Source organism: Macrobrachium rosenbergii, chromosome 5, assembly GCF_040412425.1.
Source record: "Macrobrachium rosenbergii isolate ZJJX-2024 chromosome 5, ASM4041242v1, whole genome shotgun sequence".
Classification (NCBI taxonomy): Eukaryota; Metazoa; Arthropoda; class Malacostraca; order Decapoda; family Palaemonidae; genus Macrobrachium; species Macrobrachium rosenbergii.
Window position 1 is genome coordinate 33,847,964 of NC_089745.1, and position 10,026 is coordinate 33,857,989.

The window sequence follows — 10,026 nt, forward strand, 5'->3', positions numbered from 1 at the left end:
TCCTTTACTATTTCTGCTTCAGAATGTCTATTGCATACCCCTCTGTTGAAACGTTTGTCATTTCCCCGTGTTCCAGAACCCCAGGATCACTATGAGTATGTGGTCCTGACTTAGTGTTGCACTGAAAGTCAGGAGTAAGAGGTGAAGTGTAGCATTCTCATTCTACTGCTCCTCTCTCACTTAACCCCATCTTTGGATAGGAAGACATGTAGGAAGAGGTCCAAAAGTCTACCCTTGTTATCAGGCTGATGAGAAACCCTATTAAAGTGTGTGTGAATTGGGTATGAGGGTTCTTGTTCATGCCCTTTGCCTACTAAGACTTCTCAGCTGGGAACGACTTTCCCAGACTTCTCATGCCTCTTCTCTCTCCTTGACAGCTCTTGACTTGTTCTGCAGGGCAGAACCTGTTTGTGAGGTCTGTGAGAGGGTGCAAAAGAGAAAGCAGGTAGACATTGACTGTTAGTATATTAAAGGAGCAGGCCGCTTATAAAGCGGCGTGCGGACATCAGTACAAAGACATACAAGGACATACAGGTGACCTGAGGTCAGTTGTTCTCAGCATGAAACAGGACAGGTAAACAGAGATAACAACATGACAAATAAAAATTATAACATGACAATTTATTTAACAGATTAGACACAACAATGTCTGACACATGTACAATACAAAATGGCATAAATGAGTATGTAATAAATGCACATTTACATAAATAAAACGTGGCTAGGTACCCCGACCTAAGGTCAGCGGAAAAAGGCACTGTAGAAACCGGGAGGTTCACTAGAGAAAGCAAGTATCTGCTGGGGCGCTGGAGAGGGCCGCAGCTCTGCGATGTCAGCTGGGGGGTGCGTTGCATGCAGGAGTGGTTGGCTGCAGCACTACCTGGGTCCGGGGTCCTATGGGGGTGGGCTGCGGGGGCGACGTCTCCTGCGGAGGGCGCTGAGGGGTGTTGCCGACGTCCTCCTCCAACAGTGCAGGTTTGAGGCTGTCTATCAACACCCAGTCATTCTTCCCGTGGATGGCCAGCTGGAATGCCCTTTTGTTTCTCTCCAGCATGAGGGAGGGCCCCCGTAGGGTCTGGTTAAGGGCGTGCGGACGGCGTCATTCCTAACAAAGACATGGGTGGTGGAGGACAGACCAGGAGGCATGAAAGGTGTCATCCTGTCAGTATACGTCCACGGGCAGGGGGTGATCTTTCCGACCGTGTCACGGAGCCTCTGGACCGTCAGGTTGTGGCGATCCCCTGTGATGAGTTCACCCAGAACTACGAGAGATTCCCCGTAAACTTTTTCTGCTGCGGGCGGGTCGCCGTTGGCTCTGGGGGCAGTCCTCAGCCTGAGGAGGACCCAGGGCAGCTGGTACTTCCAATTCTCGGCAGTGCAGTGGGCCGTGAAGGACGCCTTCAGGGACCTGTGGAACCTTTCCACCAATCCGTTGGCCATGGAGTTGTAGGCGGTGGTGCTGTGGTGAGTGGTCCCCAGCAGGCATGCCAGGGCGGGCCACAGCTCGGACAGGAAGGCTGGGCCCCTGTCCGTTGTTATATGGTCCAGGACACCAAACTGGCTGATCCAGCTGGGGAGGAGGGCCTCGGCACACCTCGGTGCATGCACTGGCGGTGGCTTCTTCCGTGAGCGTCACTTCGGGCCACCTGGTGGAGCGGTCAACAACCGTCAGGAGATACCTGGCCCCGCCTGATGGGGGAAGGGGGCCTACCATGTCGACATGGATGTCTGAAATGCCTTCCTGGCTGGGGGAAGTCGCCCACCCCCAACTTGGTGTGGCGTCAGGCCCCCACGTCGACATGGAAGTGTCTGAAACGCCTTCTTGGCTGGGGGAAGTCGCCCACCCCTGACTCAGTGTGGCGTCCAGCTTTGCTGGTCTGGCACCGGATGCATGGCCTCGCCCAGGTCGTCTCGTCCTTCCGTATGCCATGCCAGACGAACTTCTCTGCCAGCAGCTTGGCCATCATCCTGCCTGAGGGGTGGGACAGCCCGTGGATGATGTTGAAAAGCAGACAGTGGCAGGAGGTGGGTACCAGCGGGCGGGGGTGGCCGGTGCTTACGTCGCTAAGCAGTGATGGCCCCCAGGGGCGAGGGGCACATCCTTCCACTTGAGCGACGTGATGGCGGAGTAAGCTGGAACCTCTGGGTCAGTGGCCTACTCCTGGCAAGGTCGTCGTAGTCAATCCCAAGCTGCACTGCGTTGAGTTCGATCCTCGAGAGGGCGTCTGCTACAGGGTTCTTCCTGCCAGGGAGGTACTTGATGGTGCAGGTGAACTCCGCGATGGCCACGAGATGCCGCTGCTGTCTGGAGGACCATGCATCCCCCTGCTCTCTGAAGGCGTGGACCAGCGGGACTCTGAGGGGCTGAGCTTCCTGCTGAAGAAGGCAATGGGCTGGGGTGCTCCGGCGACGACCTGCTTCAGGACGGCCCCACAGGTAATGTTGCTGGCTTCCTTCGCCAGCTGGAGGGGGGAGTTGGGGTCCTGGTGGGCCAAGGCAGTTGCCTTGGCGAGGGCGGCCTTCGTCAGGGAGAAGGCCCACTGCTGGTCGTTTCCATACTAAGGTCTTCGGGTGGCCCTTCAGGATCTCCGTCAGGGGGGCCATGGTGTGTGCGACCCCAGGGATGAACCTCCTGTAGTAGTTGACCATCCCAAGGATTCCTGTACGGCCCTGACGGAGGTAGGGGTGGGGAACTTGGCAACGGCTTCAACCTTCAATGCGAGTGGGTGGACGACTCCCGGGCATATCTCGTGGCCTAGGAGGTCAACTCTTTCGACGTCGAAGGTGCATTTGTCGAACCTGACGACGAGGCCGTTCTCCTGCAGGCGCTGCAGGACCTTCGGGATGTGCCGCAGGTGTTCCTTGTGGGATCTGGAAAAAATTAAAATGTCATCTACGTAACAGACGCATAAGTTCAGGATGCTGTCCATCATTCTCTGGAAAGTCGCCCCCGCGTTCCTCAGGCCAAAGGTGGAGAAGGCAAAGATGTAGGACCCGAAGGACATGACGATGGCGGGTTTGGGGATATCCTCTGGAGCTATTGGTACCTGGAAGTAGGATTTTAAAAGATCCAATTTAGAAAATATTTTGGCCCCGTGGAAAGAGGCCGTGAGAACTTGCATGTGTGGGAGAGGGTAGTGATCTGGTTCTTTGGCGAGGTTGAGCTGCCTGTGGTCGCCGCAAGGTTTCCAGGAGCGTCTGGTTTCTGCACCATGTGGAGGGGGGAGGTCCACAGGCTGGAGGCCTACCTGCATATGCCCATACTCTCCATCTCGGCGAAAGCGTCCTTGGCCTCCTGAAGGCGCCGAAGGGGAAGCCTCCGGAACTTTGCATGTGTCAGGGAGCCCTTTGTTTTGACATGGTGGTAAACTCCATGTTTGGCAGAGGCCCCGGGCACCTGACGCAGTTCGGGCTTGAATACCTTGGGGAACTCTTTCAGAAGTGAGGCGTACTGGTGTGGAGCAACGGAGCAGACTGTGGGCATGCTGGGGCCCGTTACCAGGGGAAGGGACTGGCAGGACTCGGTGTCCAGCAGGCGCTTGCGGCCGATGTTGACTGCCAGTCTAAAGTGGGCCAGAAGTCTACCCCCAAGAGTGGGGTCGGGTCCTCACATCTGCAATGATGAATCTACACAAAGTGTTATTTTTTGCCACATTTGTATGTTACAAGAAGAGGAATGTTATATTTAAGTACCTTGCACAAAATAAGTGTGGCTTTTGGAAAATTTCACAGGGGAAATAAGAACTTAAAGTGATGCATACTACAGTATCAACTTATGTATTAATCCATTCATTACCATGAGCTTGAATTTTTCTGATTGAAATATATGTATTTTCAGAATTATGGAGTGGCAGTGATGACAGATGTGACAGCATACTTGATGACACCCAGTATTGCAGATCTTGTGGGACAATATACATTGTGGAGTCAAGTAGTCCATCTAATGGTTGTCCAGTCAGCCGCCAGGGGTCCTGCAACTCAGAAATGTCAAAATTTGTCATTCAGAGTTGGACAAAAATTCATGATAGTGTCTTGCAGTATTGCAAAGCCAAAGACAATATTCTCGTTCCAGTGACCTATGAAGCATGTAGTTCATCTAATCTGTGAGGAGGCATCCAATGTTTAAGAAATGCCTCACAAGAAAATCTTGAAAATTGTCATTCATACACTGATATAATTCAGGTCCCTGTATCATAGGTTGCATGATGCTTTAGTGCTTTGCAGATTAATCTGATTACATATTTTGTGGTATCAGGTAGTGTGAATGATGTTGTTCCAGTTTAATACCACCAAATTAATTTTGAAAATCCACTGATTTTGTTATATCAAATTACTGTATTCAGAAATTCAGTACAATATTCTTCTAGAGTATATATGTTTTTTGTAAAGTTTTTACATGTTAAAAAACTATAAATTGTAAGAATTTTACAATGGGTAAAAATTAAAAATGAATGTCCATTATAGAGATTTTATAACCCCCAAAATATATAATATAGAATTAGATAATTTGGATAATAACCCACAATTATATTTCTAAATTGTGGTTAATTACTAAAGACCAAAAAGACTTCTAAAGAAAGCATTTTCTCAGTGATATGCTAAAAAGCACAAAAACACTAGTTATAGTTAGAAAAAGTACCAATGTAGCGCATGCAGTTGGAAACAACAGCTGTAGCATCACAAGTTAGGAGAGAAAGGAGACTGGCAAAACTAACCATTGAATACAGAGAGACATGTCATTGATAGGTCTTATCTTCTCGACCCCCCTTTCTTACCTAAGAGAAACTGTCCCCTTGACCTTATTTTTTAGCAAAAACAAGGTGAGAAGCGCTGATCAGGTGTTAAAAAGGCGTCTTTACTGTCCATAATAATTGATATGGTGGATTTCACCTAATGTTATATTGGTGACATCCTCCTCGAGCTGTCCTTGTCTGTGAAGTTGCTGAAAACATTTCACTATTCTGTTTGAACTTCATTTCTGTCATGTATAGGAAAGGAAGTGCACACCATATTTCTGTAAAGGTAAAGCAATTGTAAAATACATAGCGAGAGTCCAGATGAAGTCAGCCATCATTAAAAACTGTGGTGGTCTTTCATATCAATCACAAGTATCCAAAGCAATTTCTATAATAATCATGTTTAGTTTACAGTGCACAGTACTAAAGATTTTAATGAAATAACCAACTGGCATAAAACACCAGTATTAAGGAAATCACTTGGTCCACTTCTTTCATGCTAGGAAGTTAATGTTATATATACAATACTTTGTTACACATGATAGGGAGAAAGACAAATGAAGAGTGAAGATAGTACCCTTAGGAAAGGGAAACCAGAAATCTCTCCAGATGAATATATTTAAAACTGATGTGTGAAAGTGGGATGATGCTGATCAAATGTATTTTATCTAGAGAATTTTTAGTTTAAGGAATATGTCTAAAAGTTAAGTCTGAGGAAGAATGACAACGTAATTATAGGTTATTATTGTCAATTCATGACAACATAATTGCAGGTTATTATTGTCAATTCATAATTTTTAACTTTCTCATTGGAACAATCTAGTTTTGAGGTCATGCAGCACTGAAAGGGTAATTGAGAGTAGAAAGGTTTAAAAGGTATACCAGGAAGAAAACCATGCAATTGCACTATGAAACAACTGTTAAGAAAGGGTGGAAGGAATATGAATGGAGGTACAGCAAAAGGAATGGAGGGGTTGAAGGGAAGCTGCAAAGAACCCGTAATACCGGCAGTGCACCACATGAGGTGCACTAACGGCACTGCCACCCTATGGGGTCTTCCTCCAGAAGGATCCTTGTGGTCCAGCTGCTCCTAATACAGCCATCTGAGGATGCAGCATAGATATAATATGTTACTGCTGGACCAGAGATAGCTCTTGGAAAGAGGCTAAGTACAACCAACAAGGAAAACTAGCTTGCATCAGATGAGAAAGTTTGTTGAAGAGGTTATGGAAATGGAAGATTGTGAGATAAAGCCTTTCATACACAAGAAATGTTTAAATTTACAGTACTGTATACCCTAAAACAGACAGGGTAACTTACTAAACTAAAAGGTGCACATTGGAAAAATTGCAGTCTTCTTGAAGATGTAAATACAGTTACACTCTTGATCTTGATTTTAGATGTAGATATTTCCTCATTGTAATGAATCCAGTGTCAATCTGAAAACATTGAAAGTGTAAATTTAAGATATACATGTCCTCGTGTTCCCCTAATTACTCGCACTAATACAAATCATAAATTTTATATCAAGTAGACTTTAGAAAACTTTGTTGAAGTTACAGCCACGCTCTACTAGTTTCCTTAGGGGGTGGGGCCGTCAGTACACTTCATATGGTGTACTGTAGACATTAATAAAAACTGTTTGCAGCATATCTTCATCCCTTAGGTGCACCCACTTTTTTGCTATTCCTCCTACTTTTTTAATCTGACTTTCCAACTCCTCTAACTATTACTAAATTATGCAATTGTGGGGTTTTCTCCTATTTCCACCTTTTAAGTCCTTGTATTTTTTATCCATATTTTTTGGATCTCTTTTTCATTGTCTTCAGTGCTGAACAGTCGATGGTGCCCCAGTGCTTGGCTTGGCCTCCTAAATTTCATACATTATCACATCACTCAGCTAGTTGCCCGACTAAACACCTTCAAATTTGAAGACCAAGTCACAACCTTCGACTCCAAAGCCAACACGCCTTCTACAAACTTAAGGCCAAGTGATCTCTTAAGATCACTTGGCAAAGGAACTCTGAAACAATAAAACTATTTTGTTAGAACAGAATAGACTTGTAAGTTTCCTTCAAAAACTTAAACCAATGCATGTCATCACCAAAAAATTCTAAGTGCATGCATCCTCTAAATTACTGAAAAAAATAGCCTCAAAATGGGCAAAGACATGTCGCCTGAAAAATTATACATTTATAGCCTTAAAAGCTGTCACCACTGACGAGAAGATCGCTTGAAAAATCCAAATGTATATTGCTAATAACTGGAATTTCATACCACGTTAAAAATTCCCAGGTATCACCAACAATACAAAATGCCATTAACCAAATGTATGTGTCACATGCATCCGCCAATTCGTGAATCAGTGACACCATAATGTAATCTGCATTACCTCCATCATATGTAAAACTCTTGTCACCTTCCACACAGGTAAAACAAGGATATTCTGGGACAAAAACAATTTAACCAAAACAGCAATGTATTTCACCTAAATCACCCTACAAGTGCATGTAAAAATCCAGCACCCTATAAATTGTTATTAACCTTCAAGTTAACTCCGCCTCCAGACACCTTGAAAATCAGTCATCCTTAACTCTTGTCCTGAGAGTTGAAAATGTACCCTGCAATTGCAAATCCTCTCCGAAAAACTCACAAACACAAATCATTTACCAAATTCCTGTAAATACAAATCACCCAAGAAAACCCCTGAAAATTCGAATCGCGTCTAAAAACCCTCGACTTATTTTTTTACCTAGTATTTGCTTTGATTATCAAATACTAACAGCTACTACATAATGGGTAAGAAATGTTACCCAAAGGTTCTACACAACACCCATATAACAAGCTTTCATAAAGGTACAACAAAGTAAAAATTGTTTATGTCCACTCCAGGTAAATGAACAACCAAATACTTCTCTTAAGGCTGGACAAGTAAATTATTCTTGAGTAGGTTAAACTATAAAAAAAAAAAAATCTTAAGAGATCACTATTTTCATGGAATGAAATATAAAAATTAGGCCAAAGCCAAAGCTCTGGAACTTATGAGGTCATTCAGCACTGAAAGGGAAATCATGAGTAAAAAGTTTTTAAAGGTGTACCGGGGAGAAAACCTCGTGGTTGCACTATGAAAAAATTGTTAGGAGGGTGTGGAAAGTAAGAAGGCAGAAGGAAAACATGAACAGATGTACAGTTCAAGGAATGAAGCTGGTTGCAGCTAGGGTCCGAAGTGACGCTGCAAAGAACTCTGAGTAATACCTACAGTGCACCCTATGAGGTGCACTGACGGCACTATCCCGCTACAGGAGCAATGTTTCCATTTAATTTTACCCCACTGAATTAACGTCATTCACTCATAAGGTTGACCAGAAGGTTGTTCCCCTAAAAATGTTACATCTTATTACAAGTGACAATTCTTTGAAAATTTATGGACTGAATAAAATGAAAATGTTGAAGTGTGACAAAATTCCTGTTGGGCATTTTTTTGTTTCTTGCTATTCGCTCTAGGGCGAGAATGGGACGTTGTTCTGAATTCTGGAATTGATTGGATCTAAGATTTGTGAAAATTAGGCCATGAAGCCAAGCCAAGCCAAGCCAAGCCAAGCCATTCAGCGTTTGAGACAGTGAAAAGAGGTAGTTGAAGTGGTTGGACTGCAAGGTGTAAGAAAGGAAGCGAGGATGGAGGTTAAGTAAAAGGCCAAATAGTGGGTGCAGCTAGGGGCAGAATGGGGTGCTACAAACACCGCGTTTATTAAAGCCTACAGTAAGGTGCCATGCACTAACCCCCTGACAGGGGTATTCTGCGATCGATTCAGGTGGTTTGTACAGTACACCAAAATAAGCAATGGTTAATGATGTAACGAATTAAAGGCTAGAGAAAATTACCGCTGAATACCATTATCCAAAAGGGGCTTAAATCGTTTTTCTCATCAAGATCATTATTCCATAAAGCCTGGCATCTATTATTAGATCATGGGCTTGAGATGGTAAAATATCACGGCAGTTACATTTTAGTCACTCATCAGCAGCGATGTTATTGTCTCTCATAGTTAGTGGAATGAGAAATTAATCTGTTGATTAAAATTATTTTAAGGACAATTTTGAAGGGCTGCTAGAACACTCCGAAAATAAAATAAAGAAATGTGATGGCGTATTCTAAATAGACTGATTAAATTTTAGCTGTAAATACAGATGTATTATTAGGCGACAATAACTTATTGTTTCATTATCTAACACTGATGCAAATGATGCTTACATTAAAAAAAATCAGGCTAATTAAAAATTTGAGAAATTATATATCCTTGACTGAAAACCTTGAGAATTCCAGGTCACTTGCCCGAACCGTTTTTGTTGAGTACCCCGAGCTAAATTTATGTTTGGCCTCTAATATTAAAAACACATAGTAGTTGCTTTGTATAGTAACGAAGGTTGATGTATCAGCTACGCAAACTATACGTAATGACCAATTTTTCGGTAAGGTTAGATGCATTTTGCTGATGTCTGTTCAGTATGCAATGCGTGTTATCCAATCCAAATCAGTAACAAAGATTAAGCTCAATAATTTAAGTTTGGTTGATGGGTTTATGATAAGATACTCATTTAAACTCGGATGTAATTTTTTCTATCCATTATCATATTTAAAAGAAACACCATCCCCTAAGTAGAGGCCTTAGTATCTACCTCGGTTATGGCAGCGTTAAGAATACATTGGTCATAGGTGAAAGGCAGTGGGACATATAGGCCTAGGTTAAGTTATCAGTGTCTTCCCTGAATAATTTATAATTTAATAACGTTGAGTCACCGATTTTTATGTTGATTGCTAGCAAAAATAATGTGCTACTTAAAACACTTATGAGGCATCATATCGTAATTTACAGGTGTGATTGTTTAATATAAGGACACTTAAAGTGCTTTAATGAACAAAATAATACGGGTGGTCTTGAATGACATGATGATGTAGCGTTTTCTATCTAGTGCGGCTGAAGGGGAAAAATTAAGAACCTCGATTGGCACTTTTAAAGTTCATTGTGCCCAAGACGTTTCCTGTCTCAAGTGCATTACATAAATTAGTCATCCGACACAAACACTAAACATATGACAGGTAATATTTTAGACTGACCATGTGTGAGTTTTTTCTAACTAACTTTTGCAAGTCGGTAAGTACTTCACCAAGAACAATGACTAAATGGTGTACTTTATAGCACAACCTTCGTTAACTACCCAATACTTGTAGAATATAAATGAGGAATCAAACTGAAGTCCCCAAATACAACGTAAAATTAGATAGAAGGAA

The 10,026-nt window shown here is 43.3% G+C and overlaps 1 protein-coding gene and 1 long non-coding RNA gene across 3 annotated transcripts in view; one reads left to right on the forward strand and one right to left on the reverse strand.

Moving 5' to 3' along the window:
* Nucleotides 1-4,459, forward strand: part of LOC136838644 (uncharacterized) — a 58,553-nt gene extending 54,094 nt beyond the window's left edge. For both annotated transcript variants that reach the window (XM_067103953.1, XM_067103955.1), the window contains one exon: nt 3,839-4,459. The gene's annotated coding sequence lies outside the window, so the exon portion shown is untranslated. The remainder of the gene's footprint in view (nt 1-3,838) is intronic.
* A 142-nt stretch (nt 4,460-4,601) lies between these two features.
* The window catches only part of LOC136838645 (uncharacterized), a 50,898-nt gene continuing 45,473 nt past the window's right edge, over nt 4,602-10,026 (reverse strand). Inside the window, exons 3-4 of the long non-coding RNA XR_010853065.1 lie at nt 6,057-6,175; nt 4,602-5,014 (exon numbers count right to left, since the gene is read on the reverse strand). This is a non-coding gene — a long non-coding RNA (uncharacterized lncRNA). The remainder of the gene's footprint in view (nt 5,015-6,056; nt 6,176-10,026) is intronic.